The sequence below is a fragment of the Pinus tabuliformis genome, chromosome X, assembly GCF_031772625.1.
Source record: "Pinus tabuliformis cultivar Carrire ecotype Pingquan chromosome X, CPIR1, whole genome shotgun sequence".
NCBI lineage: Eukaryota > Viridiplantae > Streptophyta > Pinopsida > Pinales > Pinaceae > Pinus > Pinus tabuliformis.
In genome coordinates this window covers 922,956,008-922,983,447 of record NC_142308.1, presented here as the reverse complement: position 1 = coordinate 922,983,447, position 27,440 = coordinate 922,956,008, and the positions used below count along the sequence as shown (strand labels likewise).

Genomic DNA, 27,440 nt, shown 5'->3' with positions numbered 1-27,440 from the left:
GACCTAGTTAGCATAATAATGCATCTTGGAGGTGGAAAACATGAACTTGATTTTCATCCACTAGAATTTGGTATGTGGAGGTGAACTCTGTATCATGTTTGTATAGTTGTGGCCATCCAGAGGTCTTGTGGCCACAAGAGTTGAGAACAGTAGTCAATGTTGCAACTGGGGGTCGGCTGACACAGTCTACAAGTTGGTAGTTTGAAACATGATTGGTGCTTCCCTTTTTTGTATTTAATTTTCAAGTGGAATTGTTGTAGATATGTCGACCACTTCTGATGACGATTGTCCTACAACTTCCCTTTTTTCTGTATAAACTAAATAGGCTAGTGATCGATGTGGATAACTGCCTCCTTCTCCAGAATGTATTGCTTCCATTGTCAGCAAGCCTACTTGATGGAATACATCTCTTTATGATATGCGGGGTACTTCTAAATTGTATCAGAAAGTGTCTTACTATGAAAGGCCATTAGATCCCATGTTGGGCAAGCACTGCATGAATAGGATATTCGAAGGCATCTGTCTCAATTTCAAATGGTTGTTGTAGGTCTAGTAGTGTGAGTACTAGTACAGAGAAGAGGCGTTGCTTCTACTCAATGAACGTCTTCTGTTGGGACTCAGACCAGGAAAACTTTTCGTTTGCCCCACCTTTATAAATTTAACTCAATGTCCAAGTGATATGGGAGAATCCCAACACAAAATTATGATAAAAATTTGCAAGGCCCAAAAAGTTACGAAGTTTTATGAGAGTGGTCGAGGTTGGACAATCCTAAATGACTTGGATCTTAGTCGGATCCATATGCACGCCATGCTCATCTATGAAGTAACCTAGATTTTGGATGTGGCTCATGCCAAAGGTGCATTTCTCAAAGTTGACATACATTTTGTGTTGCCAAAGGGTTTAAAGGACCTGCCGAATGTGTTGCAAGTGTTCTTCCCAAATCTTGTCAAGGATGAGGATCCCGCCCCGATAAACAACCATGAATGAGTTGGTGAAGGGTCACAAGATGTCATCCATTAGCCTGATAAAAGTAGCAAGGGCATTTTTCAACCCAAATGCCATAAAAAACCATTCAAAAAGACCTTCCTTGGATTTGAAGATGGTATTCCATATATCTGTGGGCTCTATTGGAACCTGGTGATAGCCAAACTTCAGATTGATCTTGTTGAAATACTTTCCCCCCTTGAGTTGGTCCAAAAGGTCATTAATCTGTGGGATTGGATACCTATTCCTGACAATGATTTTGTTTAGTACTCAACAATCACTATAGAGCTTCCAGATCCCATCCTTCCTCTATACAAGTATTGATCCGAATTGGATCCATGAAAAATAATCAAAGTTCCATGACTGTATCAAATCAGGACAGACTTCGAATTTATGGATAAAGAGTGATCAGGGAAACCTCTGGACAGTGGCAGTTTGTAGCCAGCAAGGAACGACAAGGACCTTGATCAAAGCGCGTTGATCGAGGCCCACAGAGACTGCCCCTCGAGAAGAAAAGGCCCTGAGCACTCGGTCGCATGGGATGCCGGGAAACTATGGGAAAAGTGTTAAAGTGAAAGGCGGGACCCATGATCCAAAACCAGTAGTATATCAGAGGCATCCTTGGGCGGTAAGTGGTTTTGGTGAAAAACGAGTGATTCCATACATTGCGCAACACGTGTTTGGTGGATGAGAGAGAAAACCTCCTCTCATCACACGCTAACAGTTGAGCAAGTCAACCACGCGAAATGAGCGAATGTCGTAGGATCTGGGGGCTCCAAATCTTATGGTGGAGATTGTGCCCGATGGAGGAACCGGATTTAATAGGGGATTAAGACATGACATAAAGAAGTTTGACATTCAATTTGACCGTTGAGTTGGCGGATGAGTCATTCCATAGTGTAACTAAAAAACCAAACCGTTGAGGAAGAGCTAGCACAGTTCGTGAGAGAACAAGTGGCCACTCCCAGTGAGATGTTGGTGAAGACACAGAGGTAGGGAACTCCAAGTGAACAGTAGTAGGCGAATCAAAGGGGTGAAAGAGGAAGTGAGCAGTCATGAGACAGATTGACTTTTAGCCATGAACAACCAGAGAGCAGAACATAGGAGAAGAAAGGAAGAGGACGAAGACAGAGAAAGCGAGAGCGAAGAGAAGACAGTAAAGCAAGAAGAAAAAAATAGAGAACCAAGCTGACCATAGGCAGCATCGAGCAAACAGAAAGCTTGAGAGGTTCAAGCAATCCCTAAGAGGATCTATCAGGAATTCTAGTGGCTTGGGGAATCCAATAACCACCCTACCAAACATTCTCTATTTCAGGAGACTCAAATTGAGCTCCTCATTGTAATTCTCTTCTTTAAAGACACAATAAAAGAAGGCCACCACTGAAAGCTGGACCGGAGATGTAGCCCTGGAGAATAGGGTGAACTCATTATTAGTTGTTGTGTTCTTTCATTTTCTTACTGTGTTTTCCTTATTGTTTTCCATTTTCCAGTGTCTGTGTATTTTGCAATCTGATCGATCCGTTGCCTAAAATAACATAGACACACACCAGCACATGAGTTTGTAATACCTTCATACAATAATTATTTAACTGAGGTCACACATGAGTGATTTTCAGATCAAGTGGTATCAGAGCTCTAGGCTATTAAGGTTAGGCAAGCTTGTGTTGGTTTAGCTATTGAATGCTAACTAGATCAAAGCTCAGATTAGGAGAAGGAGATTTGGTCGAAACTAATCCTGAAATTGGGAGATTCTATTCTCAGAAGACAATGTCAGAAGAAGGTTTTGTAGGGCCAGACCCTCAATTCATAAATAGTTTCCTAGCCATAAGCTCCATGGTAGAAGAAATGTATAAGGACTTTAGAAAACATAAGGATGAAGATGCATCAAGCTCCAAACAAGACAAAGGAGAAGATGAGTCTTTCCTCCATGACCACTCAAAAGGCAAAGGGAAATAAGAACACTTTCTCACACCTCCTAATAGCCCTGAACATAAAAAGAAAGCATCTTTGATCAAACTAGATGTTAAATTTGACTTGCCTATATATGATGGAGAGTTGAATGTAGAAAAGCTGGACAATTAGATTAGATAAATTGATGTTTATTGTAGAGTGCAGAGTATCGAATCATATAAGAGCAAGATTCAGCTAGCAAGCCTATGCCTTGGAGGCACTTCCTTGGTTTGGTGGGAAGGTAGGACCCAAGCTGACCTAAAGAGACATGGTAAGGCTATCTCTGTCTGAAGTGAATTTGTTTCTGCAATAAAAAAACAGTTCTATCCATTGGCCTACATGCAGCAAGCCATGATGAGTTGGCAAACTCTTCGACAATTGAAAGGGTAAAGTGTGCAGGGGTACACTCAAGAATTTAGAAAGAGAGCATTGATTCTAGAAATCTCATTAGACTCACTTGAGACCTTGTTGAAGTATATTGGTGGTCTACACAGCTACATGAGGCACACTATCCTCATATTTAATCCCACTAATATAGATGAGGTATTTGTACAAGCTACTCATCTAGAATCTAGAGGAAAGAATGGAAATCCAGAAGTTGGGGGGTCATCCCAACCCATTGCAAGCAAGAGTAAGGAGAAAAGAAAGCAAAAATGGAAAGCAGGGAAGGCTAACACTACACAAAAGAGCAAGGCTTCATGCACTCACTGTAAAAAGGATGGGCATGATGATGAGAACTGTTGGATTCTGCATCCAAAGTTGAGACCTAAGAAGTTTGAGGGCAAGAAGAAGAAGATTGCTGCAACTATTTAGAAAGATTTGGGGTTAGACTCAGGAGATGAAACAACTATTGTAGCCACAAGTATAAAAGGTTGTTTGCTTTAAAGAATGCTGAAATCAAGAAGCAAGTGCAGGAGTTGCTCGAGAAAGGGTTCATCAGACCTAGCACATCACCATGTGGGTCACCAATCATTTTGGTGAGAAAGAAAGATGGCTTGTGGAGAATGTGCATCGATTACCAAGCACTGAATAAGATAACAATAAAAAATCATTATACCCTTCCTCGCATAGATGATATTTTAGATCAATTGAAAGAAGTTGTTTTTTTTTCCAAGTTAGACTTGCATAGTGGATACCATCAGCTTAGAGTTGTAGAACAAGATGCATGGAAGACTGCTTTCAAAACAAAGCAGGGATTGTATGAGTGGCTAGTTATGCCTTTTGGCTTAACTAATGCTCCTGCTTCTTTCATGAGATTAATGAACGATGTACTCAGACCTTTTCTTGATGATTTTGTTATTGTGTATCTAGATGGAATTCTGATATTTAGAAAAACATGGGAAGAACACTTAAAGCATGTTAAGCAGACATTAGATGTTTCGAAAAGAGAAAAAATTCATGTTAAACTCTCAAAATGTGAATTTGGCAAAACATCTCTAAATTAATTGGGTCATATAGTAGGGGGTGGTGAATTGAAGATATATCCCTCTAAAGTGGCAGTCATTGTAAGCTGACCTAAACCCAAATCTGCTACAGAGGTTAGAAACTTCTTAGTGGCAGCACAATATTGGAGAAAGTTCATTTGTAACTTTTCCTTAATTGCAGCTCCCTTACATGCTTTAAGAGGATTGAACAAGGTGTTTCAGTGGGGAGAAAATAGCAGAAAGCCTTCAACACCTTGAAAGAAAAGATTAGTACAACACTTGTACTAGCACTTCCTGATCTTCAAAGACCATTTGAGATCCAAACAGATGCCAATGACTATGCCATGGGAGCAGTGTTGACACAGCACGGTAAAACGATATGTTATCATTCTGAGACATTTAATTCTACAGTAGTTAACTATCCTACATATGATAAAGAATTGTATGCATTAGTATAGAGTTTGAAAAAGTGGAAACATTACTTAATGGGCAAAGAGACAGTAATACATACTGATCATCAACCACTTCAATATCTACACTCCCAAACTAAGTTGCAACAATCAAGACACTATAGATGGATGGGTTTTCTACAATAGTTTCATTTAGTCATCAGATATAAAAAGGGCATACATAATAAAGTTGCAGACATGTTATCTAGACCCATTATAAATGCATCTACTATACTTAAGAAAAATTATGTGTTACATGAGAGTTACATTGAACAATATGCTCAAGATATAGTGTTTAAAGATGTATATGCAACTTTAAGTCAAGGAAAAAGAGTAGAAGAATTGGACTATCATGTAAAGGACCGACTCTTATACCATTATGGGAAGGTATGCATTCCACAAACTGAAAGAGTAAAGATAATTTCAGAAGCACACACTTCTCTAATATCAAGTCACTTTGGGGTAAGTAAAATAGTTGCACAGCTACAAAGATTTTTTTTTTGGCCAAAAATGAATGAGACAGTTTCTAGATGTGTAAGAGGGTGTACTATGTGTGCTAAAAGCAAGCCCAACAATAGAAAACTAGGCTTGTACACTCCACTACCAATTCCTTCTCAACCTTGGGAAAATGTTTCCATGGATTTTGTTGGAGGACTGCCTAAGTCTAGGAGAGGTCATGATTATCTATATGTTTTTGTGGATAGGTTCAACAAAATGTGTATTTTGATACCTTGTAATAAACAGATTACAACTGAACAAACTGCAAAACTGTTCTTTGAACATGTATGGGTTCATTTTGGATTACCCACTTCCATTGTATCTGATAGAGACACCCGATTTGTGGGGAAGTTTTGGTCAAGTCTGTGGGCACTGATGGACACCAAACTGAAGAAAAACACAGATTTTCATCCACAAACTGATGGCTAGACCGAAGTATTTAACAGGACAGTGATCCAATCACTCAGGGGATATTGCAACAAACATCCTAATCTTTAGGATGAACATTTGTGTTATGTGCAGCATGCTTACAACAGACAAAAACATTCTTCTACAAAGAGATCTCCTTTTGAGATCTGTTTTGGTTTCACCCCAAGGTCTTCTTTCAATTTTGTCTTTGTTAAAGACACCATAGTTGAGGGACATAGTGATGTGGACAGGGAAACTAGGTTCATTCAACAGATCCAAGAGATCCACTAGGTAGTGCAGGAATAACTGGAAAATATCCAAGTCAAATACAAGGCAAGGCATGACAAGCATTGGATGGAGCATAGTTTCCAAGTTGATGACCAACTCTGGTTGTACATCAACAAGGACAGGATGCAAGGTGAAGGCAAAAAGTTGAAGCCTATCAGGTATGGACCTTTCAGGATACTTGAGAAGATTGGTGAGAATGATTTTTGCCTTGATCTACTAACTTACATGCACATCTACTTAGTCATGAATGCAGATTGCTTGAGGCTGTTTGAACCTTCATTAATTGAGGATCCCGAAGAGTAGAGTCAATTGCCTTCTATTGATGACCTACTACCCAGATATCTTAATGAATTGCAGGAAGACATAGTGCTAGACAGGAAGGTGAGGATGACGCACAAGGGAGCTATTGAGTACCTTAGAATTGGGCTCAAGGGTTCAAAGCCAAGCAGTGCAAAGTTGATAGAGATTGGACAAGTGAGACAATTGTACCCTCACTTAATCGATGCTTGAAAACCAACTTTTGGTGGTTCAAAATCTTTTTTAGTGGGAAGGCCATGATCTGGATTGGATCCATGAAAAATAATCAAAGTGCCATGACTATATAAAATCAGGACAGACTTCAAATTTACGGATAAAGATTGATCAGGAAAACCCCTGAACGGTGGTAGTTTGCAGTCAACAAGGAACAACGAGGACCTCAGTCAAAGTGCGCTGATCGAGGCCCATGGAGACTGCGTAGGAGGAAAAACTGGCACTTGGGAAATCCAGATCAGGAAATAGAGGCCATTTCTGATGCGTGATTAGTGCTAATTGTGCATCGCCGGGAAAAACCCTTTGAGAAGGAAAGGCCCCGAGCGCTTGGTCACATGGGATGCTGGGAAACCATGGGGAAAGTGCTAAAGCTAAAGGAAGCACCCGTGCTCCAGAACTGGTAGTATATCAGAGGCATCCTTAAGCGGTAAGTGGATTTGGCGAAAAAAGAGCGTTCCATACATTGGGCGATGCATGTCCGGCAGATGAGAGAAAAAACCGCCTCTCATCGTGCACTAACGGTTGAGCAAGTAAACCGCACGATATGAGTGAATGTCTTAGGATCTGGGGGCTCCAGATATGATGGTGGAGATTGCGCCCGATGGAGGAACTGGATTTAACAGGGGATTAAGCCACGTCATAAAGAAGTTTGATGTCTGATTTGACCGTTGATTTGGCAGATGAGTCATTCCACAGTGACTGAAAAACCGAACCATTGAGGAAGAGCTTGTGTAGTTCGTGAGAGGACAAGTGGCCACTCCCTGTGAGACATTGGCGAAGACGTAGAGGTAGGGAACTCCAAGTGAACAACAACAGGCAAACCAAAGGGGCAGAAGAGGAAGCAAGCAGTCATAAGATAGATTAGCTTTTAGCCATGAACAGCCAAAGAGTAGAACAAAGAAGAAGAAAGTAAGAGGATGAAGACAGAGAAAGCAAGAGTGAAGAGAAGACAGTAAAGCAAGAAGAAGAAAATAGAGAGCCTAGCTGACCATAGGCAGCATCGACCAGACAAAAATCTTGAGAGGTTCAAGCAATCCCTGAGAGGATCTGGCGGGAATTGAGCACCACATTGGGCTCCTCCCATTAAAGACCAGAGAGGTCAATATTAGGTAAGGAAAAGAGTCTATGTACTATAGTGGCTTAGGGAATCCAAGAACCACCCTACCAAACATTCTCTGTTTTAGGAGACTCAAATTGAGCTCCTCATTGTAATTCTCTACTTTAAAGACACAATAAAAGAAGGCCACCATTGAAAGCTGGACCAGAGATGTTCTTGCATTTCCTTACTGTGTTTTCCTTACTATTTTCCATTTTCCAGTGTCTATGTGTTTTGCAATTTGATTGATCCATTGCCTAAAATAACATAGACACACACCAGCACATGAGTCTATAATACCTTCATACAATAATTATTTAACTGAGGTCACACACGAGTGATTTTCAGATCAAGTATATTCAGGCTCCATAAGGTGAGGAAATTAGTCGGATGTGCCCTTTTTGCAACAATTCTTGGATTTTCCGTGTGATATCTTCATTTTTAATAATGGAGCAATGATATATCAGTTCATTGGGTAGAGGTTCTATGGGAGTCAGATCGATCGAATGCTTGACCTGACAATTCAATGGTACCCCTATGGGTGAGGAGAAGATGTCCCTGTATTCTTTCACAACTGTATCGACCTGCTTTCGCTGCATGGAGGAACCCTTCCTGGAGGCCATGGATGTGGTTATGATCTTCCTCTTACTTTGAGAGAGAATAAGAAAGAAACCAAATTTACCAGTCTGGGAGATGATCTTACTGCATTTCTTCACAGAGATCAAAGAGATGGTGGTAGGCTGGGATACCTCTAGTATCATGTTAACTTATTACTCGAATAGATAATAAAAGATTGAGGTCTAGACTCATATATAGTATGTCGCTTCCATAAGTATGGTTTTCCTAATAATAAATCACAAACTTCAAGAGGAGAAACACCACACAGTATCTCATCCATGAAGGGCTTGATGTTGTATGGAAGGCAACACTGCTAACTGACACATAGGTCTCATCCTTGGTGAAGCCACCCGATGGTGTATGGTTGTGGATGTGATATAGTTGGTAGGCCTAGATGATTCATGACCTCTACTGAAATGAGGTTCTTTTGGCTCCTGCTGTCAACAATGAACTGCAGTGGAGAACCCTTCACCCACATTTGTGACTGGAAGAGGTATCCCCCCTCCTCTGGATCTTCAGGCATAATCTTCTAGATCTTGGTAGTGGCCATGGTGGCACTAGGATCAGGGTCAATGATCTACATCCATTTTTCATTCCCCTTGTCAGGTTCTGACTCAGATTTGGAACATGCGTCTAATTCGAAAGCCTTCAGCTTGGCCACCAGTGACTTCTTGGCCCGATACTCACTTGTGTTGTGAATGGAGCTCTTATGGAACTCACATCACTTTCCTGTATCCTTCTTTGTCTTCATGGTGTTGTTCTTTGCTTACATCTTCAGCGAGTTATCCTGGGTCACCTCGCCTTGGATTTTTCCTTTGCTATGCAGTCTGGTGGCTCCTTTCCCTTACTTTAGATTCACAGATCCAAAGTCTCACTTTTACTATTTAAACTTTTTCTCAATCTTAACAACGTATTGATACCTCATGCCGAGCGAGGAGATGTCCAGAAACTCCATCTCATCTTAGATGTACCTATGTAGACAGTCATGGTACTTGCGTACCAAATTCCACTCAGAATCATTAATACCCAACTACATACAAAGGGTATGAAAAACATTGGTAAACTCTAGCAGGTCTTGGTCCCTTCCCCACTGCAGCGTGATCCACTCTATGTATTTATCCTCATAGCTCCCAACAGGTTATTACTACTCCTTGATGGCATCCTAGAATGAATTCCAAGTCGGTGAGGCTGAAAATAGTGAGTGTGTACTTTCGTCCTTCTTCTCACAGTAGGTTTCCCACTAGTGCTTGATGAGGGGGGCAGCTTTGAGAAGTGCAAAAGTAATATTTTTCCAGCTAGAAAAATCATGAACAGAAAAATATTCTTCTATCAAATTTAAACATTTATCTATGACGTCCAGATCTATCTAACCTTAAAATATGGGGATTTCAAAGTTAACTTGTGCCTTGAAGGATATGGCACTTCCAAAGTGGCTGCTAGAAGGAGATGTGTCACCTCTGGGTAGTCGTTGAAGGATCTGGGCAAAGTTTTCCATCATCATGTTCTTCTGTCACTCGAGGGCTTCTTTGAGAAAGATTTTGAAGGGATCCTACGCCCCCTCGTCTTTCTTCTCTTACACCATGGGAGGTCATAGGGGTTTGCGAGGTTGGTCATGCAAAGGTTCGACCAGTTCGATCCCTAAATCCTTATATCCTGACCTCGTTCGGGACATGCAAAGAAAAATCGAGAAAGAGCAAATCACTCTGATACCACTGATCCAAACTTAAATAGGAATGCAAAAAATTACATATATAACCATAAAAACAAAGATGCAACAGAAATAACACTTCTTTTCATTAATATCAAATCCTAAAATAAGCTTATAAACATAATGGAAATGAACTAGCTTGGGTGATGGTAGCTTATCTCTGAGAAGACATGTGGTGGAAAAATGCCTCTGAATTATGTTACAATGAGAGTCAAAGGACTATTTATTATTGAGAAACAATGAAAAACCCTAAACATCCAAAAGCCTAACCCTAGGAGATGAAGCACCAAAACTATGGGCCCCATTTGGTTAAATTGGTACATCAACTTCTCGGGGTCGTAACTTTGGCATACAGTCTCCATTTGACATGCACAATACCTCGTTAGAAATATCTATCTGAGGAATACAACTTTGAATGGAAAAAATCAATTAAAAACCAATGTTTTCCTCAGTTTTCCCAAAAAAACATCGTTTAGGGCCTCAAAACAGCTCCAGAAGTTTAGGACCTAAAAACTTGCTAAAAATAGTAAAGTATGCTAAAATTAAGGAAACTAAAAAACTGAAAGAGACATTGGTGGGGGTCCAAGTGGAATAGGTGGTGTGGCCACCAAGATCTACCTAGATCAGAGATATATAGGGTAGTTTCTTGCATGCTTGTAACCATTTCACAACTTTCTATTTTATTTCATGCCCCTTAGAAAAATTGATAGGAAAAGCCAGAGGCATACCTTTTTTGTATTTTCCAACACTAGCTTCTCTCTTCTCTAATGTTGATACATCCAATTCATTATTACAGCATACGAGATCCAATCTAGGCATATTATCAGGCATGTTGATGATGCTAAAATAGTCAGGATAGTTGGGCACCAAGCTCTGAACATAATTATCTGGAAAACCCAAATCCCATTTCAACTCGTCTATTAAGCTTAAGTGAAGTTGTTTTGGTCGTGTCATCATGAGTATCTTACAAATTTTCTCTATGTTATCTGATTCATGTTGTCGATGGATTCTCTCTTCCTCTTCTTCAAGTGTGAGGGCCTCTTTGCTCAATCGGAACCATGGCAGATTAGTTTTTTTAGCAACATATTCCTTAAAGATCGACAGATAATTCTTGAGAAACCTGGAAACCCTAATCTTCAAGCCAAGTTCCCTATTTTTCTTCGAAACAACATTGACAGGGAAATATGCCCCAAGCTGCTTCTTCACAATGTCATTGAGAGAAATAACTGATTTTCATCCCTTCCTCTAAAACATGACCCAAAGTTTCATATTTTATCCATCTCAATTTGACAGTCAATAAGAAAAAATTCTATACATAGTAGTAGCTATGGCATTCCTTGAGAAATGGACTTGGATTTGTAGTTTTAGTAGAAGAAGAATAAACTCTCTACAATGTTTGGATGTTGGGTGTGGAGCCTGATTATCTTCTGCATTCAAAGGTATCGCCGCATTGACCCCAGTGTTTCCGCCCGTAAAATATTCACTGCAGGGGGGTCCAAGGGGGGCGACTGCGACATTTTGGGAGCCGCCCCCTAGTGGGGGGTTTCGGGGGAAACACCCCCAAAGCTAAGAATATATTTAAAATTTCCTTGTAAAATGTTGTAATGTCGTAGTCAATCTGGGCCATTCATTAGGCAGAGATCTGACGATAGAAGTTATGTTTAATTTAGGGTTTTTTGCCCTATAAGGCAACCCCTCACTATATATGAGGGAATTGTATTGCGTCTATGTATATCTGTATGCTGAGTGAGGAAGAGAGAGGAGATTTAGAGAAAAAAGGGTGTTAAAATGGATCTACTATAGGTTGTATCTCTTCAGTTTGCTGGATAATATAATAAAATAAGGACTGGTTGTTTCTCCATGGACGTAGCCCAAACTGGTGAACCACATATATCTATGTCTCTCTTGTTTTATGCGTTTTCTGTGTTTATATTTCTGCAATATTTTATGTGTTCCATTGCTCTTTAATATATAATTTTCTAACAATTAGTATCAGAGCCGAAGGTCTATTTGGCTAATAAACTCATAGAAGAGAAGGGTTCTTTGTTCGAGTGGGAGCAATGGCGGAATATGGTAGGTTTAGGGTCGAAAAATTCAACTGCCAAAACTACCAACTGTGGAAGATGCAGATGGAAGATTATCTGTATCAGAGAGATCTCTACCTACCATTGACTGGAAAGACAAAGAAGTCGATGAGTATGACAGACAGAGAATGGGATGTTCTCGACAGAAAGGCACTTGGAACAATATGGTTGTGCCTAGCGGTGTCAGTAGCGTTTAATATTTCAAAGGAAATGACAATAGAGGGTTTAATTTCGGCATTGGCCAAACTATATGAAAAACCCTCAGCCTCAAATAAGGTATTTCTTATGAAGCGTTTATTTAATGTGAAGATGTCAGAAGGTGGATCTATTGTAGAACATTTAAATGATTTTAATACAGTTACAAGTCAGTTAAGTTCTGTAGGGGTAAATTTTGATGATGAAGTTAGGGCTCTGTTATTTCTGTGCTCATTGCCAGAAAGTTGGAATGGTTTAGTTATGGCCATTAGTAACTCTGTCTCTAGATCTAGTACTTTAAAGTTTGATGATGTTGTCAGTGCAATCCTTAGCCAAGAAATGCGACGGAAAAGCTTCAGTGAGACATCAGGTAATGCTTTGACTACAGAGAATAGGGGAAGAAAAATGGAAAGAGGAAAGAGCCCAAGATATTGCAGTAAGTCAAGAAAAGGTAGATCCAAGTCCAGATCGGGGATAGTGTGCTGGAAATGTGGGAAGAAAGGACACCTGAAGAAAGACTGCAAGTCTCGGAAGGGAAAAGAAGGAGACACGCAGCAAGAAACTAATCATGAAGCGAATGTAACAGGTGATGTGTTGCAAGATTCTTTGATTCTTTTGTTAGAAAATATTATTGATGCCTGGGTGGTAGATTTAGGGGCCTCATTCCATGCCACACCTAATAAGAAACATTTTCATGGTTATGTTCAAGGAGATTTTGGACAGGTTTGATTGGGTGATGATAAACCCTATAAAATCGTTGGAATGGGTATAGTTTTCATAAAACAGCACAATGGAAATCAATGGCTATTGAAGGAGGTAAGGCATGCTCCATATTTGAAGAAAAATCTGATTTCAACAGGGATGTTGGGAGGTGAAGGTTGCATAACTACTTTCACAGACAAAAACTGGAAGGTCACTAAAGGATCCTTGGTAATAGCAAAAGGAGAAAAGGTAGGTACATTGTATTTATGCAATGGTACTTCTAATTCTGTTAATACTTTAACCTCTACAGGAGAAGATATGACATTGTGGCATCATAGGCTTGGGCACATGAGTGAGAAGGGGATGCAGACTCTTCACTCAAGAAATTTTTTGCCAGGTTTGAAGCATGTTGATTTAAAATTCTGTGAGAATTGTGTTTATGGAAAACAGAAAAAAGTCATATTCCTTAGGGTTGGGAAAGAAAATAAGTGCGAAAAATTAGAGCTTGTGCATACAGATGTATGGGGACCTGCTCAGGTATCATCTCTTGGTGGCTCTCATTATTATGTTACTTTTATTCAGATGATGTAACCAGAAAAACTTGGATTTATTGTATTCAAAATAAATCTGATGTATTTGATACTTTCAAGAAGTGGAAAGCTTTGGTTGAAAATGAGACAGGAAAAAGGTTGAAGTGTCTCATATCAGACAATGGAGGTGAATATTGCAGCAAAGAGTTTGATAGGTACTGTTCTAAGAATGGAATTCGCAGAGAGAAGACAGTTCCAAGAACACCACAAGAAAATGGTGTGTCAGAAAGGATGAACATGACAATCATGGAGCATGCAAGGTGAATGAGATTGTATGCAAGATTTCCTTTACAATTTTGGGCAGACGTTGTAGATACTATTGTTTATCTAATAAATAGAGGGCCTTCAATTTCCTTGGATGGTGGTATTCCAGAGGAGGCATGGACAGGTAAAAAGGTAAACTACTCTTTTCTAAAGACTTTTGGTTGTGAAACCTTTATCCACATTAACAAAGAAAATAGAACAAAGCCTGAGGCAAAATCAAAGAAATGTACCTTTATTGGATATGGTGTTAATGATTTTAGTTATCGCTTTTATGATTATGAAAAACATAAAATCATTAGGAGCATAGATGTCATATTCAATGAAAAGGTTTTGTATAAGGATCAGCTGCAGGAAAAGAAACAGGAAAAAGAAAACAGAGAATACACAGTGCTTGACGAGATCACAGAAAAAGTGATGGTGCCTGAAAATCATAATGATCAACAGCCAGAACAACAACCACAACAGTAACAAGCACTTAAAACACCTGAAAGCGGTGTTAGAAGATCTACCAGGATAAGTAGACCCCCTAAATGATACTCTCCTTCATTATATTATGTATTGTTGACTCATTCTGGTGAACCAGAATGTTATGAAAAAGTAGTGCAGGTAGAAACTAGGAAGAAGTGGGAGCAAGACATGAAAGAAGAGATGGACTCCTTAGCACATAACCAGACTTGGGACTTAGTCAGGTTTCCTACAAGTAAAACAGCATTACAGAATAAATGGGTTTATAGGCTGAAGGAAGAAGATGGAGGTAGAAAAAGGTACAAAGCTAGACTTGTGGTGAAGGGGTTTGCACAGAAGAAAGGTATTGATTTTGATGAAATATTTTCTCCTATTGTTAAAATGACTTCAATCAGAACTATTTTAAGTCTAGTAGCAGTTGAATATTTGTGTCTTGATCAGTTAGATGTAAATACAACCTTTCTCCATGGGGATTTGGAGGAAAAGATAAATATGCAGTAGCTACAAGGATATGAGGTAAAAGGGAAGGAGAAACTTGTGTGCAGGTTGAAGAAGAACTTGTATGGCTTAAAACAGGCTCCAAGGTAGTGGTATCTAAAATTTGACAAGTTTATGTTTGAACAAGGTTATACTAGATGTCACTCTGATCATTGTTTTTATCTCAAAAGGCAAAATAATGGCAATTATATTATATTGTTATTGTATGTAGATGACATGCTTGTTGCAGGTTCTAACATGCAGGAAATAAATGTGCTCAAAATGAAATTGGCAAACTCATTTGCAATAAAGGATTTGGGTGTTGCAAAACAAATCCTTGGTATGAGAATAACTAGAGATAGGAAGAATCGCAAATTAACATTATCTCAAAGTGAGTACATATAAAAGGTGTTGAAAAGGTTTAATATGTAGAATGAAAAACCAGTTGGTATACCTTTGGCTAGCCATTTCAAATTAAGTAAGGAGGAGTGTCCCAAGGCTTAGGAAGATATGGCTCATATGTCTAAAGTTCCATATGCATCAGCAGTTGGAAGCTTAATGTATGCAATGGTCTGCACGAGGCCTGATATTACACATGTAGTGGGAGTTGTAAGCAGGTACATGAACAATTCAGGAAATGAACGTTGGATGACAGTGAAGTGGATTCTCAGGTATTTGAGAGGTACCACAAATTAAGCATTATGCTTTGGTGGTTCAAACATTTCTCTACAGGGATATGTTGATGCAGATATGGCAGGTGATAGAGATAACAGGAGGAGCACAATAGTGTATGTGTTTACTGTAGGTGGAACAACTCTTAGTTGGGTCTCAAAACTGCAAAGTGTTGTTGCACTCTTAGCAATAGAAGCAGAGTATGTTGCTACTAGAGAGGCTAGTAAAGAAATGATTTGGTTACAAAGGTTTCTGGATGAATTGGGTAAGAAGTAGGAGTTGGGCAGGTTATACATTGACAGCCAGAGTGCCATACATCTTGCAAATAACTCTACATTTCATTCTAGGACTAAACATATACAGCTCAAGTACCATTTCATACTGTCTGTGTTGGAAGATGGACAGTTGAAGCTGGAAAAGATACACACTAGCCAGAATCCTGCAGATATGTTAACAAAAGTAGTAACCAGGGAGAAACTGAGAATCTGCTTAGTTTCAGTTGGTCTTCAAGTATGATGATGAAGATGAGAAACAGCCAAGTCCAAAGTGGACTCATTTTCTAGCAAATGAAGCAGTAGTGGAGTTGCTATAATCAGTCTCCAAGTGGGAGATTGTTAGGTTTGGAGCCTGATTATCTTATGCATTCAAAGGTATCGCCGCATTGGACCCCAGTTCAAAACGGGGTGGCAATGCCACCCATAAAATATTCACTGCAAGGGGGGTCCAGGGGGGGCTGTGACCTTTTGGGAGCCCCCCCTAGTAGGGAGTTTCGGGGATAGCGCCCCTGAAGCTAAGAATAGATGTAAAATTTCCTTGTAAAATGTTGTAATTTTGTATTCAATCTGGGCCGTTCATTAGGCAAAGATCTGATGGTAGAAGTTATGTTTAATTTAGGTTTTTTTGCCCTAGAAGGAAACCCCTCGCTATATATGAGGGAATTGTATTGCGTCTATGTATATCTGTATGCTGAGTGAGGAAGAGAGAGGAGATTGAGAGCGAAGAGGGCGTTACAACGGATTTTCTATAGGTTGTATCTCTTCAGTTTGCTAGATAATATAATAAAAGAAGGATTGGATGTTTCTCCATGGACGTAGCCCAAACTGGGTGAACCACGTATATCTGTATCTCTCTTATTTTATCTGTTTTCTGTGTTTATAATTCTACAATATTTTATGTGTTTCATTGGTCTGTAATATATAATTTTCTAACATTGGAATCCATACTAAATAGAAATCGCTTGCCTGTGAGACATTTTTCATTTACAAAGGCAAAATAATAGTAGCATAGGTGAAGTCCATGATCATACATTAAATTTCAACTATTTGAACCTTACTACTTAGTTTTCATGGTGCTCCTTCCCTGTGCAGTGTCATGTAGGATTTTAGTGGGGTTTTTCATGCCATCATGTTAATATTTCTTACAACTCAAGTGGATAGGTCACAAGAGGGAGGGTGGTGACATGAAATAGTTAGCTCCAATCATAGTTAACAACAATAAATACGGAGAATGAATATTTTTTTATCTAAGGGAATTGGTAGTTGGTTGCAGTTTCCTAGCTGCCCATTGTGGTCGAGCTTCACTGCTCCCACTGTAACATTTGGGGAAAATGCACACTCTATAAACACACTTTCTATTTGGGACGATTTACAGTTATGGTCTAGAAACGTAATGAAAGTAGTACATCAGAATTTTTCTGAAATTCTGTAATTAAAATAATAATATAAGTTCATATACAAGTTGCAACAGTTAATTGAGTATATACGAAGTGAAAGGGTGATATTAGCACACAAATTATCATGAATTTTTTTTCTGATAAATCATGGATCGATAAATATATTATTTCTGCCCTAGTTTTATCCCACACCCAACAATTTACATCTTCTAAGCTCTATCTATTAAAAATGAACAATGGAATAATGACCAATACCATTCATTAGCAGAAAATAGGCTTTAATTTTGTCTAACTTTGTCTTGTTTGGATTGCTCAGTATGCATATGAAATGAATAAGGTCCCCACTACAAGGAAGAAAGTGACTGGCATGCCCATGAAGACACTGATAGCCCAGGAAATGTTGAAGGAAAATGGATCAAAATGATGTACACCTAGTGTTATAGCACGTCTGATGGGACTAGATGCCATGCCAGCAGAGTCAATTGCAATGCAACATATAAAAGCAACAGAGATTCATCCCCAAAAGAACAACACTAGGAATCTAAAACAATGGTCTGAGTTAGAAACCTCAATTTTTTCAAAATAATTTAAAAGTTTCAACCAGTAAGCCTTGTAAAATAATATTCTTTGCCTAAGACTTAAGAGAAGCCCATAGATCATACTGATAAGAAAAATGTTTATGTATTTCTTCCATTTTGGGATCATACTCAAGAAAAGCAGTAGCAGGAGTTTAATAAACTTGTCGTAGCTTGGAAATCTTCAAAGATTCACGATCATTCAAAGTCTGCCCAACCAGATTACTCAAATGAAATTAGCAGAAAAATAAATGCTTGTCTGTGAAAATATGAATGAGAAAAAAATGGCCATTCTACATGAGAGTGTTAGTAATTCTCAGCATCTTATAAATGATGAAGAGATTCAAAGTTCCAAATAATCTCTCAATGCATTGGAAGTTTTGCAATAAAACAAGAAATTGTTCCTTAAATTTCTTTAGGAACCAAATTCATTGCTTGAAAATCATCCTCAAGATATACAATCTACTTCAAAAACTTGAGAAAAACAATTTCCAAAAATGAAGTCATCAAATCCAATGAAAAGTCATGGGGCATTGAAGGAGAAAGAGAACAATCGAAATAATTCCAAAGGAGATAAGAAAAATGAAAAATGTCTTCAGAAGTAGAAGGAGAAAAAGTTTTTGATATAATTGAAGTTGAGAAAGTATGAGTCTTTCCACCTAAGAATTCAATGCCAGACTGTTTTGGGCGGGGATAAAATAAAAATTGTGTTGCAGTAAGTTAAGATGGTAATAATAACATTTATTCCTTACTAACAATAATAGTTTTCTTAAAGCCTTCTCCTGGAAGGTGTCAAAATTTTAGGCCTAGTCCATCACCAAGTTTCTTCCCACACTCTCAAATTGGATTCATGGATCCAGAACTAGTGAGGGATAACACTCAACATTTTCTTTGGGAAGTGAGTAACAGGCTTAAATTTGTTTTGTGGAGAAGAGAAAAGATGAGTCAAGGATTAATAAATTAGTTGTCTTGGATCAAATTCATGATGTTCCTAAGAATCCAAGGAAAATTGCTTGATAGATTGCAAGGAAAGTCAAGGAAAATGTGACCAGAGATATGGAGAACGATTCATCTAGCTTGGTCGAAGTTAGAACTTTGATGGGTTTTCAAAAAAAAAAAATGTTCACAAAACAAGTTGACAGATACTTCTCCAAATGCGAGCATCAATAATTCACTAGAATCTTCCACCTCTGGTACCAAATATTCATGGGATTACAAAACCATGTTAGGCTCATCCTTATCATCTTCCCCTTGCAAACCTTCTGATTCACCTGAATATGGAAACAAAGTAGTTGGGAAGACAATTTCAGAAAGGTTGAGAGCTACTCAAGGGAATGAAGAGAAGAAACACATCAGAAAAATTCAAGATACCTTAGGGAAACTCCTTGTTTTTCTTGATGAAAATAAACAAGTGTCCCAGTCAAAAATCTACCAACAAAATAATAGAGCTAACATAGGTGATGAGGAATGTTATGAATTCTTTTGTGATATGCATGAACCATGTAGAAAGATTAAAAGGCCTAGTAGACGATACATGCATGCAAAGTGGGATGTCTCTTTAGACAATAATAATGTGGAAAATAACAGAGATATTTCACCCAGTAGCCTGCTGAGGTCCCAATCTCTTCCAAAATCTACCACAATTTTAGAGATGGGTAGTAAAATTGCTTCTTGTGTTATCAGGGCCACTAAAAATGAAATTGATAGTGACAGACGAGGTGACACCCTACCTGTGGAATCAATCAAATATAGGAGCAAAAGATCTAGGTTTAAAGCTAACATTTCAAATTTGAAAGGCAGATTTCGACCGAGAAAGCAAAGGTCAAGCAGCAAGAAAATGGATTCTTTGTGTAACTTGCAATCAAAAAATTATCTTGAAATTCACTTCGATAAGGGATGTGATTTATTGCCCAAATTTTCTTTTGAATTAGGAATGCTCAAGGAGAGATTAGATAATCTCCCGGTTGTATCACTGTAGAAAACTTGTCCACAACTAGGTGATGTTCCAGACATGGAAATAGAACAATTGCAGAGCACAGGCAACATACACAGAGCCTCACCTATAAATGAGAAAGGATACATGGCAACAAAACAATTGCAGATCACATGCAACATACACAAAGTCTCACTTGTAGATGAGAAAGGATCTGGAGAATGCAATCTTGAAGCATCAATTTTTATCATTGCAATAGTAGAGAATGAAACATTGTCTAGTATTGGTGTTGACGGCATGACAGATGTAAGTTTCATTCCATTTTTTTGTTTGAATCTACACATTGTTTATGCATTTTATGGTTTCCACTTGAAATGGTTGCCTAATTTTCTTAAATGATTTGACTTGTATATGTATCCTAGGAAATTTTACCTGTAGAGATTTTGGGTGTTCCATCTTGTTGTGCAATAGATCAAGTGTCTATAAATGAATTTAATGAATCATGTGCCTTCTAAAAAACCAAAGAAAAAGATGGAAGTCCAAGTCCAATATCAAGTCTATACTTTTGTGTCAAAGAAGGAACTCCGAGCCATAGGGGTTTCAAAGAACTAAGTTCAAATCTGCAAGGTGGTGGCTGAGGATGTTTCTCTTCATAATCAGGAGTTGATATTTATGGGTCCAGTTACTTTACATCACTTGTTCATATTCTATTTTTTTCAATATGGGTATAATACTTTTTGAATTGGCACAATTTTTCTAATTTGCATATGTATTTTGTACAATTGTGTTTATGCCTTGATCTTCCTGTTTTGGAGAATTTGGTATCTATGAATAAATACTAATTCCCTAGATAAGTAGTTGTATCTAGAACAATAGTTTAAAGTGTTTTAGTCTTTTCCTATAAGCAATAGATAATATGAGAAGACCTACTTACCTACTTGTAGTTTCACTTTCCTCTCATCTCCCTTGTATCGATCCTGTCGCTCCTTCCTGTACTTAATACGCTTAATAAGTACCTGTAAACACAATAGAAAACAAAGAATCGATCAAAGCACATTATCTATTGAATATAAGTGAAAGGAATCAGATACAATTCACACATATAAGAATTATGAAACAATACAAACATATGGGAGAAAGGTTCAAACACTTCATTAAATAGAAGAAGGAAATACAACCATTGGTGTCTGATTCAAAGCCATTCCTCCAGCTTGGATCCCATCCACATCACATCAAAAGCATGAAAAACTTGTAGCATTACATTACTTTCTTCAAAGCCAAATCTCATAGCAACATTATCTCCTTACAATTTAACATAATCCAGCCCCTGATCACTTAGATGAGTGGTCAATTTATAGGAAGATGAAGGAGGTTTTGTCATAAATGGTGGCATTGAATGGGCTTCCATACTTAGAATTAGTTCCATGGAGGAAGGGATGAGAGGATAGGATGCACCTTAACTCATTCCTCATCCATTTTCGATCTCATAGGAGTTGATAAGTGAGGGAACCTTCTAGATGACTCTAAAATATAAGAATATTCCCCAAACCCTTTGTGAATTGTGCTCAATCTCGCCGAGCATAGGTGAAAGGAAGACTAAGTGCTTTGCAGAACACCCTGGTAGTGCACTCAATTGCTCTGCACTACACCTTTACAAGGGCTTAGCTGCATTGGTCCCTCTAGAGGTTATTTCTGGATGTCTTCAAGCCATGAAACTGTCTGGGAAGGAGGCATTCAAAGGGGTGACTTGTTTAGGGCATGTAGCAACTGAAATTAGGGTTTGATGAGCCCTAAAAAACTGATCTGGATGATGGGATTGATGTGACCAAATGGATCTATAACAGTTTCCCCCTAAAGCATCAAGTCAGAAAAATGCCAATGTCGAATGAAATGCTTTACGATGTGATGAGGTGGTATCGACGTGGAAGGTGACCTGCATCAATTACAATACATATATCATGATATTTGATTTTACATGAATTGCTGAGGGAAGGCATACCCATGCTCAGCTTATAAACTTTCACTACATATACATAAACAGTGGTCTACAGATATAGACCCATGATCGGAATGACTATCAATGTAAAGCCATTGTACATATGATTTAGTACTCATGAATTCGCAACCCAGATGGATGAAACTAGATCAAAGGTCTTCTATCTTGTTCAATTGTTTGCTCAAGTACGAGTCTAACCATGTGAATATGTGATCTGAAGTCGAACATGGGAAGACATCATTTGATTACCAGCCAATGATGTAAATTGTTAACAGATGTGAGAGAAATCACTGATAATGATAATGATCCTCAAGGTACTGCAGTACATTTTGCATGGTGTGAATGGATGATTTGATGTCGAACACCATGCAAAGTCTTTCGGTCGAAGGATATTAATGCATGGCTATCGCTGAAAGCGAGAAACCTACCATTGATTCATGCAAACCTCAAGGTATTGGAAGGGTGTTTCGAAATCAACTTCTTGGATAATGTGTTGATGTTGACAAGAAGCGACTCATCATAGCAGGGCCTTGATGTATCCCACATCAAAGACAAAAAAAGAGTGTAGTGATTTTAGAGATGGAATTTGACTGATGACACAAGGTTCAGGAATGGCGGTCATGAAAATGAAGGTTTATGGTATTGCAAAGGATGAATTTTGACTGGATGACTTCTCTTGATCATGTTGGTGACACTAAAATGAATTAGTAGCATTAACCCAAAACAAAGTTATGGATGGTATGATAGACCAATGGTGTGATAATTGTCAAGTTGATAACCCAACCGAAATAGTTATGAGATGGAGTGAAAATTTCATGTTCAAGAGTGACCTGCTACCATAAAATGGTTTTCCCATTTTTTCCATTTTCTCTAGTCATTGCTGACCAGTACCTCTTTATTTTTATCAAGCTTGAGGAGGATAACATATTCTTACTGTATAATTTCACCCTTCAGGCGAATCCATCACTATTTGATGTTTTAACGAGTCTAGCGAAGGTGAAACCCGGTCTTGTCTAGATGGACAAGTTTGTCGCTATTTGATGTTTTAACAAGTTTAACGACAAATATAATTCGGTCCTTTTCATGTTTAGAGAGTTTGAAAAGGGACAAAAAGAAAACTCCACAAGTTATTTTTCATAAATTAATCTCTCAGACTTGAAAAAGCGTAAAATAATACAAGAGATATATCGTTTCCAATCCGTTAACGAGCTAGAAAGAGCAAGCGCTCGGAAATCTTTTCATGTTTAGAGAGTCTCGAAAGAGCTTAAAGACGACTCCAAGGGGGTTCCTTTTTCATTTTTAACAGAGCTCTAAAAAGAGATAAAAGTGTGCTCTGTGGTGAAAGGTACAATTTACAATTGAGCACATTGAATTTTGTAAGCCAGTTGCAAAACCTACTCAAAACACCACAAAATGGATTAAAAATACATATTTCATAGGCAAAAATAGGTAAATACTACTGTTTACTCAATTAATGAACATGAAATAAACATAAAACAAGTTTTCACCATGACATTTTTACCATTTGGAACTTACCATTCAGTTTTGTGCTCTGAGTTAGTTTTTTACCTCGATCTTCACTAGCTGATTGCGAGAGATTCTACAGACCATTTCTCGAGTTGTCCAAACCAGATAGGAGCTAAACCTCTCTTCTTCTTCTTTTCAGGTCATTCTTTTGTCATTTCATGCAAGTTTTAGGGTTTTTTGGCGTCCCTGGGGTTTCATTTTTTCACTGTGGGACCAGCGCAGGCTTTCACATCAAAAACTGCACTAAAGAGCACCTAGATAGAAGCCTTCATGTTCTGCAATGCACTGTCTCCGTGCCTTTGCTACATTGGATGAGTTTCCCAAGTTTAATTTAGTTGTTTGCTCCAAAATTTGTCCTATTTTTTGCATGGAAAGGATCCTAATTAAGCTTATGATTGTGTTTCAAGCTTTCATCGGATCAAAATGTCAATTACATGGTGAGAAAGAGAGCACGAAGAACAAGACATGGTTGCCCTAAACAATCCGGGTATAGTTGAGGCCCTCAAAAACTGCGGGTTACTCAAATACTTCAAGTTGTCTGGAATGAGGCAACAAATAGAACTACTGCAGTTCCTTGTTCATGCATCAGATTTGACAGATCAGACTTTTCACATTAGGGACAAGATGGTCCCTATTACCATTGATGATATTTACTTTCTTACCTGACTGTTGAGGCGAGGTTCCCCCATCGTACTTTCTGGATTTGCCCATGGAGGTGAATTGGTGAGAGAATACATTAGACAGTTTTGTCAGCCAGGTACACAGCCTAGCAAGGATGGGGAAATAAACATCATGGATGAAGGTGATTTGTCTTTTAGAACGATCCTATTTACAATTGCAAAATTGGCTAGCATTGTGACACTACATTTGGCGAACATATCTTATATGCAGTATGCACTGGAGTGTCTAGAGCCAAAAGTTTTCAATTTGTGCGAGGTTGTGCTTTCCTCACTGAAAGAACAACTGACCAAGGTAAAAAGTGGTAAGATGAAGAATTTCTACTATGGTTCAATCTTAATTGCTTTTACATTAGAGAGAATCCCATTGATTCAACCACAACATGTATTACTAGGTGTAGCTGGTCCTAGAGATCCACATATGCAGAGGTAGGTCGAATTGATGGCTTGACATGTGGGTTAGTCAACGATCATTTTTTCCACTGCATTTTTTAGTTGGCTCGAGTGAAAACACCTTATCATTGATGAGAATCCATACTCAGGGATGGATTTCCGTGGAGATCCAAATTTGATTCTACTAGTTGGAGCACAATGGGGTGGTATGGGTAAGTTGTTTGACCAAAGTGTTTTTTTATTTTTCAAGTTTCTACATGTTTTTTGTGTTTTTAATGTTTCCAAGACTAAACTAAAATAACTCTTATGCATGCATATGTGGGTACTGTTCGACCTGTGGGGCACCAACAGGTTGTAGGTGGGCCAACCCGGAGAAACATTGGGGGAGCAGTTCTCCAAGACTTGGATTTGGCCAAGACCTTAGCAGAGTTCCAGGATCACATGGAGGGATTAATCCCTGATATTCCAGATGTCCAGATCGAGGAGTTACCTATGAGGCTGCAATGTCATACTATTGGTGTTCCTAGCCGCTGGGCAAGGCTTTTGTGCATGATAGAACAAGTTGTGACCTGTTACATGAACACCACTAGATCTACTTAGGATATTTTGCATGCATTTTGAGTTTTTTGGGTCAAATGACCAAGCATGTCTTGGACAAAAATTTTGTAAATTTTTTTAAAACACCTATATATTTTACTTTCATAGTTTTATGGTTATATGCAATCCTATTCAACTGATGATGTGAATTGAAAATATTACTTTTACATGTGTTGCAAATGTTTATTTAACACATAATTTTCTAGAGAATCAGTTAATGTGTTAAGATTTCTAGAGATATGTCGATATTGAATGTGTTCAAAATGTCTTTCCAAAATACGAACTCTAAGGAACATACGAAAAATTGTTGGATTTCAGATAGCATAAATGTTTGTTAGTTGTAGTACAACGAGTTGTGAGTCCAGCCTAACGAGGATTCAACGAATGCCAAGTGAAATTGCATCAGATAGAAATTCAATCAACGTGCTATACTCAGCAATATTGTTCATCGATCGACCGATACAAATCCCTTGGAAACTCACTAACTGGCCACTTGGAGTGAAAATAGCCCATGCTGTAGAAGACAAGTTCTGCGTACTACGACTAGCACCACCGTCGTAACCAACAAAAGGTTGTGAAGACTCTGACATCTGCAAAAAATGAAAAGTGTATTTCTAACTAGATAAAAACTCTAAAAGATACACACACACACATGCAATGAAAGCATATATACAGTGAGTTTTACTACACTTAATCAAGCATAGTAACATTTGAGGCTGCAACAATGGAATTCCATCGTAATCTGCTAACCCATAGGCACCTTTTGCCAAAATACACTTGACAATATAAGGACCCATCCACATTGGTTCAAATTTCCCTGCTCTAAGTTTATCAGCTTCCTGATCGTAAAGCAAGACCAGGTCTCCTTCCGAGAAGATACTAGGCTTGACATTTCTATCATATTGCACCTTAATAGGTTTCTTATGTGATTCATTAGCCAATGTGGCATCACGATGGGTTTCGTCCAGATGGATTAATTCCAAGAAACACACTTCTTCTTCAGAAGTGTCGGGTAATAGGTCAATCACAAGTTTGAGCGATGAAATTTCACATTGTATTGGTAATATTGCTTCCAAACCATACACCAACTAAAAGGGTCTGAATCCAGTTGCATTTCTCATCGAGGTTCGATATGCCTACAAGGCAGAGTACAGGATTAAGTGCCAGTTTCGCTTATGAACTATTATAGACATTTTTGGGCACTACAACCCCAAGCATGAAATGTCCATAAACCAAGGGCTCCTAAGTCCCTAAAAGTGTTGTTCTAACCCCTAAAGGAACAAGGTCAGCTGATTACAGCTTCTCCCAGAAGTTCTCCATGAAAAACTGCTCAGAATTGGTCAAAACAAGATCATTTCAGCTGCTCCACAGGCCAAGTACATTACATCTCACCTAAGTACATTGTGTGGGTGCGTTGCATTTCAAAAATCCCTTCTATGGGGTGCGATGGGCGAGAAATGACAAATGGTAGTGTCATTCCGCAAGGTGGAGAGGCAATGGAAGCTTCCATAAACTTCTCCTGTGACACTTGCCTCTCTGAATTCGACCAAGGATGAGTAAGAGGTCATCAATCTCCAAGTGGAAGCAAGAACTATCAGAGGGAAGACACTAATCAAATCACAAGCTGACTCATCTCCCTTATCTATATATGGATCCCTCATCCCAGAGATCCAGAGGCTAGAATTTTGCATATTGTAAGGAATTGCTGTTAGTTTCTTGAGACAAACATCATATTGTTGGGTGATCTAAGCTTTGTATGAGGTGAAGAGGGGCTTCCTTGCTGAGAGGTTGATGTTGGGTCAAAACAACTGGTTGTAACTCCTCTTGGCTTTTCTCTTGTTTATCAATAAAAGCTATTCAAGTTTTCATCCATACTCTTGTGTCATTTATGTTTGCTGCATTTGTATGGTCAATTTACATTTGATCCTAGATTGTTTATGATTATAGATCCATGTCTTTGTATAGTGCTATGCTACTATGATCTTACAGGTACTCTGTGAAGCTGGGCGTGTAAGGGAACAAGTAGCGAAAGACTATCAAGGAAGAGAGAAATCAAACCAGGAGATTAGCACATGACAGAGGTTGGTCTTCTTTGTTCCTTTCTATCTATACTTCATAAAGGAAAAACGAAAGTAGCTTTACTTTGTTTGTTTCTAAGGTAGCTATCACACCTTAATGGGATAAGCAGTTCTAAGTAGACACTTTTCCCTGTAACAAAATGGCGACTCCGCTGGGGACGAATTAGTTTGTTTGTTTATCTTCCTTGTTGTCTATTTCATAAACTTACAAACGGAGTCTGAAGTCATGCCAGGTAGCATTCGAACTGCATTTGCCATAGCAAATGCAAAGTAGATAAATGCCACTTCAGTCCATCTCTGGGATCTGTTTATGATTTAAACAACTGATTCACAAACTCTCTGATTGCCCTTGTGATAGCTCTTAAATCCCCCTTAGATCTACCCTTGATTGTTGAATTATTGATTACCTTTTTCTCGGCCAAAACCCATGAACTGAACTGTAAACTGTGACCCGGAACCCAAGCAAAGTCTCGTTTCTGGCCCAGCATAGGTACTGTTCTGAGAATCTGAAATTCAGCGCACTTCCCGAGTTTAGAAGGTGCATTGCATTTCAAATTCCCTGTGTTACAGGTGCACTGATCAGGCTAG

The 27,440-nt window shown here is 38.6% G+C and overlaps 1 pseudogene; it reads left to right on the top strand.

The window, feature by feature from the left end:
• Nucleotides 1–1,526: 1,526 nt before the first annotated feature.
• Nucleotides 1,527–27,440, top strand: part of LOC149142694 (uncharacterized) — a 71,666-nt pseudogene continuing 45,752 nt past the window's right edge.